We start from the raw sequence: 12219 nt of genomic DNA, 5'->3' as shown, positions 1-12219 counted from the left end.
AAATTCCTGTTATGAAGGTAACCTAACAGGAAATCTAGATGACCTTGACTATGTCAATGACTTTTTAGATAAAACACCAAAGACACAATCCATGAAAAATATACTTGAGAAACTAGATTTGTTAAAATTAAAAAGTTCTGTTCTACAAAAGACATTGTCAAGAGAATGACAAGATAAGCCAAAAAAATAGGAGAAAATATTTGCAAAACACATATCTGATAAAGGACTGTTATCCAAACTATACAAAGAACTCTTGCAACTCAACAATAAAAAAAAAATAAACAACCTAATTAAAACATGGGCAGAGACCTGAACAGACACTTCAAGGAAGGTATACAGATGGCAAACAATACCTCATTAGAGAACTGCAAATTAAAACAGCAATGAGATACCACTTTACACCTATTAGATTGCCCGAAATCCAGAACACTGACAACACCAAATGCTGATGATATAGATCAACAAGACCTCTAATTCATTGCTGATAGGAATGCAAAGTGCTATAGCCAAGTTAGGAAGAGAGTTCGGCAGTTTCTTACAAAACTAAACATACTCTTACCATATGTCCTAGCAATTGTGCATCTTGTATTTACTCAAAGGAGTTGAAATTTTATGTCCACACAAAAACCTGCACATGGATGCAGCTTTATTCATAACTGCCAAAACTTGCAAGCAACCAAAGTTCAGTATAAGTGAATGGATAAATAAACTGTGGTACATCCAGACAAGGAAATATTATTCAGCACTAAAGAGAAACGAGCCAGCAAGCCATGAAGAGACATGGAGGAACCTTAAATGCATATTACTAAGTGAAAGAAGCCCATCTGAAATGGCTATATACTGTTTGATTCCAACTATATAACATTCTGGAAAAGGCAAAACTATGGAGACAAAGATCAGTGGTTGCCAGGGGATGGCGAGGGGGAGGGATGAATAGGCAGAACACAGAGGATTTTTAGGGCAGTGAAACTATTCTGTATGATACTATAATGGTAGATACATGCCATTCTACATTTGTCAAAACCCATAAAGTGTACATACCAAGAGCGAACCTTAATGTAAACTATGGACTCTGGTTGATAATTATGTGTCATGGTAGATTCATCAACGTAACAAATGTACCACTCAGTTGCAGGATGTTGACAGTGGGAGAGGTATGCATGTGGGGGGGGGGGTATAAGAACCCTCTGTACTTTCTGCTCAATTTTGCTGTGAACCTAAACTGCTCTAAAAACTAAAGATTATTTTTAAAAATCTTTTTAGTCACTATATCCAGGAAACATTTTTTTTAAAAAATCAGTTCTCAAAGAATAATGGGAAGTTTTAAAAAAAGGACACAAGAACTTTTGCTGTGAACGTAAAACTGCTCTAAAAAATTAAAATAAAATCTGAAATATGTTCACACCTAAAATTTTTAATTAAAAAAAGACATAGAGGGCTTCGCTGGTGGCGCAGTGGTTGAGAGTCCGCCTGCCAATGCAGGGGAAACGGGTTCATGCCCTGGTCCGGGAGGATCCCACATGCCACGGAGCGGCTGGGCCCGTGAGCCATGGCCGCTGAGCCTGCACGTCCGGAGCCTGTGCTCTGCAACGGGAGAGGCCACAACAGTGAGAGGCCGGCGTACCGCGCAAAAAAAAAAAAAAAAAGAGAGAGATAGAAATTAGCATGAAGGGCTCACACTGGCCAAATCTGGATCAACTCAAGCATCCACATAAATAACAACAGTAAAGGATTTTTAAAGCACTGACTAAGACAAATATACAAAACTCTACACACAAACTAACAGATAAATAATGGAGGAGAAAGTTCTTCCTTACAACAGAAATCAAACTAATAAATGCAAAATGAATAACTGGATTAGAAATTCACCATTAGGCAATCTCTACAACAGATTCAGAAAAGAATCATCACTGAATGTTAAAACTAGTGGGTGAAAATTTGAGAATTAACAGGATATTTAAATAGTCTCCAAGTATCTCCCAACAATAACTGGTATGTTACAAAACCTGGTAGACACCTTAACCAAGTAATCAAAGTTAACCACACCAGTAATGACATCATTTGCCTCTTGATATGTTGTACTAAGAACAAAACATCACCTCTGTGGCATTCTTGCTAAAAAGTACATACTCTGACTCTGATTATGCAAAAATATCAGAAATGCCAATATTAAGAGACTTTCTACGAAATTACTAGTCCTATATTGTTCAAAAACATCAATATCATGAAAAACAAGGACTTTTTTGTTCCAGTTAAAGGAACCTATAAAAAACATGGCAACAGACCGCAACTCATGATCTGAGATTTTCTTTTGTCTTTATAAAGAATATTAATGGAACAACTGACAAAATTTAAATAAGATTTATAGAATCTTATTCTTATAAGAATTAATCATGCAATGTTAATTTCCTGAGTTTGATAACTCTATTGTGGTTACATAAGAGAAAGACCTTGTTTTTAGGAAATACACACTGAAATATTTAGAGATTAAGGGGTATCAAGTCTGCAATTTACTTTCAAACAGTTCTGGGAGAAAAATACATTTGTACTTATATATGTCCACATCACACAATAAACCTTATAATTTACAAAATACTTTCACATACATCATTGTTATTCTGACAAAAACCAAGAAATAGGTACACAACAGTCCTTTTATATGAGAGTAAATGTGGCCTCCTATATCTAAAAATTTCTCAAGAATTGTCTGTTTTTTCTACCCCTACAACCAAGCCCTAGTTCATCATTTCTCTCAAATATTTTATTTATTATTCTAACTGGTCTTCCAACCTTCATACTCCATATCTCTGCCAGAGTAATCTGTCCAAAAAAAAAAAAAAAAAAAAAATCTGGTGTTGTTATTCAGCCGCTTTAAAAATTTCAACACCCCAACACTAAGGTGAAAAATCCTAAACAGGACATAAAAGAACCTTCCAAACACAAACACACGTGTGTGTCAAGAATATCCTACAATATTTCCCTTCAGCGATTTACTGCCTTTCACCAAAGCATTATTAAGGGGAAATCTACTTTATTTTACTATGGGAAGATCAGTTCCATCTCTTGTTATTTTATATAGAGAAAAATGTACTGCACTTTTTAGATGTGAGTTCATGTCCCTCTCCACCTCTTACTAAGTCAGGGATATTGGCCAAACCCTTAAGATCCAAGCCTCTTCATCTGAAAAAATTATGGTAATGCCTTTCCTGTCCTTACGCGAGGGCTAACACCAATAATGTCAAGATCCACATCCAATAATTAATATTATGAACAAATGTCAGCGTGAAATAACACCACCTTAAATTTTATATGAAGCTTCAGGTCACAGAAAACTTCTATTATTTCACTTCATCTTCGGAACCCTCAGGTAATTTCCTGTAAGGTACCCCAGAATCCTTCTGAGGTACAAGTATCTTCATTTTAATGACAAGGAATCTGTGGCTTCAGGAAAGGTGAAATGACTTGTCCACACTTACAAAGCTTTAGGAAGTAAAGCCCAGATTCTGACTCCTGTTTTCTCTCACAAATGCACCACAGCCTTCCAGAGTTACAAAAACTTATTTCTCTAGAACGAAATGTGAATATTAGGTTACAAGATGGACTGACTGTATATAGTTACTGTCTCTATCTACAACAAGACATTGACGCTACCTCCAAAACAAATCCCAAAATCTGAATTTTTCTCCAGATTACCCTACCATACCCCTAGTCCAAGCCACCATCAACTCTCACGATTGCTACATAACCTCCCCACTAATCTTGCTGCTTCTATTCTATCCACCATCCTCGCATGGAAGCCAGGTGGATCCTTTAGAAACATAAACCAGGTCACAACACAAGGACTTAAAATCCTCTAATGGCTTCCCAACCCACTCAGAATAAAATTAAAATTCCCCAGCGGATTTTGTTCTGTTCCTTTTACAAGCAAGCTCATTTTCACCATAGGAGTTTTGTATTAGAAATCTCCTCTGCCTAGAATTCTCTTTCCCCATATTTTCACATGGTCAGCTCTTGTCATCAAAAGCTAGGTTTAAATAACACCTCAGAAAGATTTTCCCTCACCAGACTGATGTCATTCTCCACCACATTACCCTACTTTCATTATATTATCTGCAGAGCACCTATCACTACTTGGGTTTGGTTTGGGTTTTTTTGTTTTTTGTTTTTATTTTTGTTTTTCCTTGTTTGCTCTCTCTCTATACTAGGATGTAAATACAAGTAACAGAGACTTTGTCTTGTTTGTAGAGTTATCTGAACATCCAGTACAATTACTTTCTAAAATGCTTAACACTGAACAAGTCATTACTAAATGTTTTAACTCTGTAGTCTTTGTAACAGTATTTCATGTAATCTACTTTTTTGAAAATCCTAAACAATCTCAGATCACACAGCAGGTGCCCAACAATTATTAACTTAATTTGAATGAATTTCTATAAAAACAAGGACTTCAGATTTTAAGCTTAATACAACAAATATCCTCAAACAAATCCCCCTACACACACACACACACACACACACACACACACACACAGAGAGAGACAGAGAACCCTTCCCTCTTCCCACCTGTAAAGATGATCCACACTGAAGAGGATCACTTCTCCTTTCTATTTCCCAGCTCCTTGACAATACTAGCTCAAGGGGAAAAAGAGGATCAGGGACTGGAGAAGGAATAAGGCATTCATATCCAGGTGCTATGAGCACCATTCCAACCTCATCCACATGCTTTAGCCATACTGTACCCTCTGCTGGTCCTTATATGTGGCATGTAATTTTCATATCTCCATGCCTTCACTTACAATTGCTTCTGCACACGATGTTCTCCCACTCCCACCTCCCATTCTTACCTGGTTCTATATATACCTAGAAACTTGTCACTCCTTCTTCAAAGACTAGCTCAAATGTTCCCACTTCTGTAAAACCCTTCTTGACCCAATCCTAATCTTGTGCTAATTTAGTCACTTCTTTACCACTTCATAGTACTTAGTTTTGTGGAATAAGGTTTCTTTCTAATGATCAACTGAAAAATTCACTTTTACGTCTCTATAAACAGTGTTTGCTATAAAACAGTTGCTCACTAATCATTTAGACAATAAAAAGCAATGCAATATTCTCCTGGTATCAAAGGATAGTATTCCAAACAAAGATTAGTCTAAAGTTCTACAAATTCCTGTCGTTCCCCTGTTTAAAAACAAACTTTAACTTCATTAAATACCAAAAAATGAAGTTAATTACCCACCCCAACCAGAAAAGGATTTAAAAGTGGTTTGTTAAAAATTACAGAAATGATAGGCCTCACGGCGAGAACAACAACAAAAAAAAACCATTACAGAAATGGTCTTGCCTTCAGAATTCCAATCACAAGCGTACTGCTGCAACTTAATGAGCAACACTCAGTAGAAATCCTTTTCTCCATCTGCAAAGTAAGGATAATTTCTTCATACATCCAGGGAATACTGTCTTGCAATAATCAATTGATGGCTGAGAATAATTATGTTACTAAAGCTAACTGAATTTCAGCAAATGATGCTGGGACAACTTGACAGCCCTCTGCAAAAGAATAAATTTGGATCCCTATCTCATACTATATACAAAACTTAACTCAAAATTATCAAAGACCTAAATGTAAGAGCTAAGAACTGTAAAATTCTTAGAAGAAATGCAAATCTTCTTGACCTTGGATTACACAATGGCTTCTTAGAGATGACACCAAAAGCACAAGTGACAAACGAAAACAGATAAATTGGACATCAAAATTAAAATCTTTTGCGTTTCAAAGTACACCATCAATAAAGAGATAACCTACAGAACAGGATAAAGTATTTGCAAGTCATCTGACTTGTGTCCAGAATATATAAAAAACTCTCACAACTCAACAATAAAAAGACAAATAACCCAACTGAAAAATGGGCAAAAGATTGGAGTAGACATTCTCTAAAGATACACAAACGACCAGTAAGCACATGAAAAGATACTCGATACCACCAGCCATTAGGGAATGCAAATAAAAACTAGGAGATTCCACTTCACTAAGACAGCTATAATAAAAAAGACAGACAATAACAAGTGTTGATGAGGATGTAGAGAAATGGAACCCTCATACATTGCTGGTATAAATGCAAAAATGGTACAACCACTTTAGAAAACAGTCACAAAGTTCCTCAAAGGTTAAACACAGAGTTACCATATGAACCGGCAATTCCATCCTAGGTATCAATATATACCCCCCAAAAAATGAAAACTTATGTCCACACACAAGTTTGTACACAAATGTTCACAGCAGCATATTTCATAAAAAGCCAAAAAGTGGAAACTACTCAAATGCCCATCAATCAATGAATAGATAAATATAAACAAAATGTGGTATGTACCCATACATGGAATATTATTCAGCCATAAAAAAGAATGAAGTACTGATACATGCTACAAGATGGATAAACCTGGAAAACGATAAGTGAAGTGAACAAAGCCAGATACCAAGGGTCATATAAAGAAAGTTCCAAAAAGCAAAACTTGAATTTTCACGCACTGACAACTATTTACATAGCATTTATATTGTATTAGGTATTATAAGTAATATAGATATGATTTAAAGTATACAAGAGGTTGTGTGTAGGTTATATGCAAATATTTTGCCATTTTATATGAGGGAATTGGGTATCCCTAGATTTGGGGATCCAAGAGGGATCCTGGAACCAATCCCCCACAGATACCAAAGGACGACTATATTGTTTGATTCCATTTATATGAAATGTACAGAACAGGTAAATCCATAAAGACAGAAGTAGATTACTTGTTGCCAGGAACTGGGGCAAAGAGGGAATGACTGCTAATGGGTACAGGGTCTATTTTGGGGGTGATGAACATGTTCTGAATAGTGGTGATGGTTACATAACTTTGTAAATACACTAAAAACCAATGAATTCCATACTTTAAAAGTGTGAATTTTTTGTTTTATGAACTAAACCTCAATTAAGCTGTTATTGTTAAAAAAATTTTAAAAGACGGAGATATATGCAACTGATTTCCAACAATGCCTCATCCACTCGAATATTTTTTATTTATGTAAATTCAATCCACATAAAAATCTGACTTGCCAAACTGTACAAAATAAAAAGCCAAAAGTGTGAGGGGCTTCCCTGGTGGCGCAGTGGTTGAGAGTCCGCCTGCCGATGCAGGGGACACGGGTTCGTGCCCCGGTCCGGGAAGATCCCACATGCCGCAGGGCGGCTGGGGCTGGGCCCGTGAGCCATGGCCGCTGAGCCTGCGCGTCCGGAGCCTGTGCTCCGTAAGGGGAGAGGCCACAACAGTGAGAGGCCCACGTTCCGCAAAAAAAAAAAAGAATAAAAAATAAAGGAAATTAGTTTTTTCATTACTAAAAAGTTCAATTCACTAGGCACCTGAAAAATAAATTTTATGTTCCTGACCAACCTCCACTTTAAAATTCAAACTAATGACTCTTTTCAAAAATTTAATCTTAACCAAAATACGACCCTCCCAGAGAGCAAAGAATGAATGCTTACTGATCCAGATTTCTCAAGTGGTGAAATTACTGATGTAATTCTGTGAAAGTCCCTTTTACAAATGCAAGTAGCCTAAGTAAAAATGCTTAGTATTTCTGGAAAGTTAACAGATTAATTTTAGCTTCAATTATGCTAAAAAGGTTTCTGAAGCTTAAAAAAAAAGCTTTTATGTAAACTAGTTTCTAAAAACCAGTCAATTTCAGGGGAAAAAAAATATTTTGATGAACTGGAGGAAGAACACAAGTTTCCACAAAGATGCAGTGGATAAATCAAGATGATTTACTGCTAGGAGACTATGTATCCATAAAACATCAGGCCTCTCACTCACACATACAACACAAGAGGAACGTACACACCTGTTCTCCAACTACATCAGCAACCACCCATGTGCTACATAATTACACGTAATTATCCTTGGGATACAAAAATACTATGGATGGGCTTGTTTGTGTTTCTTCCAACAGTGTTGACAGGTAGCAGTGAATCACACATTCTCCTGAGTCTCATCTGCCTCATGATCAATGACACATGCTGCCAACATCTGAGGTTAAGGATGCAAACTGAGACTGCAGATTACTGTCTCCTGCCCATGATGCTAAATGTTACCTATGTACAAATATGGCATGACAACAGTGCCACTGGTGCCAAACTCAAACCAAAGTAACCGCCCCAAACTCAAATCTGAAGTAAACTACAGATCTGTAGTACGTATACCATTATCAAAATGTTGAGCATCCTCTACAGAAAGAGAACCATGCTGATAATAGATATAAACATACTGGCCAAAAAAAACTTTTTAGAGACAGCCATGGTTTCAAATATTTTGTCTCATTAAGTCATCAAAGCCCGGGCTTCCCTGGTGGCGCAGTGGTTAAGAATCCGCCTGCCAATGCAGGGGACACGGGTTCGAGCCCTGGTCCGGGAAGATCCCACATGCCACGGAGCAACTAAGCCTGTGTGCCACAACTACTGAGCCTGCGCTCTAGAGCCCGCGAGCCGCAACTACTAAGCCCGCGTGCCACAACTACTGAAGCCCACACGCCTATAGCCCGTGCTCCGCAACAAGAGAAGCCACCACAATGAGAAGCCCACGCACCGCAACAAAGAGTAGCCCCTGCTCGCCACAACTAGAAAGCCTGGGCGCAGCAACGAAGACCCAACGCAGCCAAAAATAAATAAATTTTTTTTAAAAAACCCATCAAAGTCCAACTTTGAAATCAGCAACTCCAATACTCAGAGGAGTACAAACTTCATATTCTAGAACAACTCTATAACCAAAATACTTTGTCAACGTATTCATATTTTCAGTGCTTAATATATGGTCTCCACAGATACATGGTTTAGGATTCATACCCACTCCTCAAAGGTCTTAAAAATCTAACTGGGAAGCCGAATAAAGACATAAAAAAACTGAAATCCAGGCTAGCATATGCTAAGAAAAAAAAAAAGAAGAAGAAGAAGAAAACAGTCCCACACAGGAGAGGTATGAATAGATCCCTTGGGGTTGAACTAGTCAAAAAGGCTTCTCAAGAGACTGGGCCCAGAGTAAAGGGAGTATCCGTGAATACAAGCAGAAAAGAGTTTCAAACAGAAAGAAAGGCACAAAGAAAGGCCAAGAGGAGGGACTTCACAGGAACAACAAACAAGTTAGTTTGGCTGGAACTAAAGATTCACAAAGGGAAGAAATGAGTTAAGACTGAAGAATGGATCAGGGCCAGATTACAGAGAAACCTGAAAACCACACCAAGGAGCTTAAACCTTACTTTGCATGTAACAAGGAGAGTTCCGGAACTTTTTATGTTGTGATGTGAGAAGGTGAGTGTTAAAATGTGCAAGATATTATTTACCCAAGGCATTAGTGGAGCACAAATAGTCCAGGTGAAACACATCACTGGGAGAAAACGTATTCAAAACCCAGGTGCAAAAGCTTATTATTGGGGAAGGAGAGAAGTGAGCAGCAATGCTCAAATAATAACGCTGAACCAAGTTAAATAAAAAGCTACAGTGGTCTACTTTTGCAGCTCCCATTTATTTAAAGCCTCCATCTACTATAAAAGCGGTATAAGTATAAAGCACATTGAAGAGCTCTCACTATATCAGTTACACACAGGAGGCAATTTACCTCAAATATCCTACATCTGGATCATGAGTTCCAAAACTATGCTAATCCTCTGACTTTAAATGCAATATGCCAAACCCTTATCAGCACACAGAGCTGGATCAAGGCCATAAGCTACCATGAATGAGTTCATCATACTAACCCAAGCACATTTCAAGAGTAAATAAATGGGTGTCTCAATGTTCTGAAGCATTAACAAAAGGTGTTGAAACATCAACAGAAATAAAAATCCCTCATGACATTCAAATAATATCCTCCCCAAAGATTAAAATGTGCCATTACTGTCCTCTCAGTCCCCGACAGCCTATAAAAACAATGTTATGAAACTTTAGTATAAGAAGGTGACTGCATATCATAAGATCCAGAAATCAAGGGGGAATCAGGATTCTAGATTTCTTTTCAACTGCCTCATTTAATTAATAATATTAATAACCAGGAGGAGAGATCCAGCTTAATTTTTCACAAACCTAGTTTAATGACTTTCCTAAGACCCCTGGCACAAGCCAAGATCAATATTCCTTATGGTTTCCCCTGGCTTATGGTTTGAATACTGAGTCATCCACGTTTGATCAAAACATGGGTACCCTTGAGGTCGCACAAGTGATAAAGAAGTCAACTAAAAAGAGACTTTAGAAAAAACACTCATTATATAACGTTTCCATGAGGTAAAGATTTCTCTTCAACTGTACATTAAATTTATTGACAACAACATAACAGATCATACGGTGAGCAAACAGACCAAAATATTGGATAGAGGGAACGGCGTTTAACCTCATAGCCTACGGAGTTATGGAATCAATTGACTGAAATACCAAATTCTCAGCCAGAGTTTCAAAACACCAGTGTTATCTCAAAGATAATGGGCCGGTTCAAACTTCCAGGCTGAACCTAAACTGCTGGTCCCTTGTGCTTAACGCAAGTATTCATTACAGTCCTTTTGTCTGTGAAACGACCCACACCAAACCACAGCGGAGAAAATAACAGAGAGTTGCACGGAACCATCGTTATCGCGAGCGAGAGAGCTAGACGATCTTGCCACGAGTTCCAGCTCCTCCTCCCCAGCCCACCCCCGTCGCCCCCCATCTTTCTAGTACAGAAAAGGCAACAACGGAAGGCCACCGCGGGAGGCGAAGAGGAAGCGGCCAAGGGACCGAAGTTTGGGGCCCAGTACCAACTTGTGGCGATGGACCCAAGTATTTAGGGCCTGCCGCAGAGCGCGAGAGAAACCCCACTCCCCAGCCCGGAGGTGGCAGGAAAAGAAGTCGGGGGGAAGGGGGGTCATCTGGCGGAAGAGAGGTGGCAAGGCAGGCGGCGCGTCCAGCCGCGGCTGATCCATGGTCGGTAAACAAGCCGAGCGGACCCACCCTCCCACAGCCCCGGGCCTGTGCCCGCATCGGGAAAGCCGAAGATGGAAGCGCGGAGGAGCCAGACCTTGCCGCCTCCCCTCTCCTCGCCTGCGACGCCTACCCGGGGGTCGCTGGCGGACGGCCCGGGAGACCCAGCGGCCTGGGCGCCATCAGGGAGCGAGGGGCCCGGGCAGGCCGCGGCGGAGCCGCGAGGGGCCTGCAGCGGGGCGCCCTCCCGGGGCCCGGTTACCTGGCGGCGGCGGTGGCTCTTCCTCCAGCTCCTGCTCCTCCTCCGACGCTCGGCGCCCGGCGGCCGCGGCGGCGGCAGCGACTCCCCGAGCAGCCCGCGGCGACGAGCCGAGCCCGGCCCCTCTCCGCCTCCCTCCGCGCCGCCGCCCGCCCCGCTGCTGCCGCCTCCGCCCTCTCCCCTCAGTCAGGACATGGTCACCGCGGGCCCGCGCGCGACTCCCGCTGCCGGAGGCGGGGGCAGAGGGGCGGAGAGCAGGCACGGAGGCGGGGGGACACAGGGGGGAAGGGGGGAGAGAGGGGGGGTGGCCTCGGGAGCAGCGGGCTCCTAATGGCGGCGGTGAGGGGCCCCGGAGCCAAAAACACCCCACGGCAAGCAGCACAACGTCAAGGCCAGACCCCGCCGCTCGTCGCCGTGTCATTGGCCCCGAGGCCGCCAGCGGCGCAGCCAATGGTCGGCCGCCTCTTTCCGGGCGCAGAAGGCGGGCCACGGAAGGGGGACGTCACGCCGGCGCCGGGCCCCGATTGTGAGGCGGCGGCGCGCGCCGGCCCCCGGGTCCCGCCCCCTGTGCGGCGGCCGGTTGGCTGGGGCTGCGGGACTTCGGCGACGTGCGGGGCACGCCGGGAGGCGACGGCGCGGCGTGCGCGGGGCACGGGGACGCAGCCGGGGCGGCCGGGAGGACGTTCTTGTGGCTGCCCAGCTCCTAGTGCACGGTCTCGGTTGCTCTTACAGCCGACTTCTAAGTCAACTCTCAAGTCTCACCAAGTGAACTACTTAGTGACAGATTCTGCATCACTTTTTCTTATACAGCTTCAAGCTCTTGATAAGACACCAGGGAAGATAAATGTTTAGGTTGAGGCAATTGCATTTTCATATATCTTTTTTTTACAATGTCTTTTTTTATTCCCGTCTTCGAGGCAGCTATCCATTTATATTTGTGAATGTGTAAATTTATAATGTATGTATTACCTAAGTACATGCATATAT

General features: G+C 41.4%; 1 protein-coding gene across 2 annotated transcripts in view; it reads right to left on the bottom strand.

Moving 5' to 3' along the window:
• Positions 1-11366, bottom strand: part of ZRANB1 (zinc finger RANBP2-type containing 1) — a 69022-nt gene extending 57656 nt beyond the window's left edge. The window contains exon 1 of one of the 2 annotated variants that reach the window (XM_004265729.3): positions 11236-11366. The gene's annotated coding sequence lies outside the window, so the exon portion shown is untranslated. The remainder of the gene's footprint in view (positions 1-11235) is intronic. The other variant, XM_033420781.2, reaches the window with a different exon arrangement.
• Between the last annotated feature and the right edge of the window lie 853 nt (positions 11367-12219).

Source organism: Orcinus orca, chromosome 14 (assembly GCF_937001465.1).
Source record: "Orcinus orca chromosome 14, mOrcOrc1.1, whole genome shotgun sequence".
Classification (NCBI taxonomy): domain Eukaryota; kingdom Metazoa; phylum Chordata; class Mammalia; order Artiodactyla; family Delphinidae; genus Orcinus; species Orcinus orca.
This window is presented reverse-complemented; position numbering and strand designations above follow the sequence as displayed.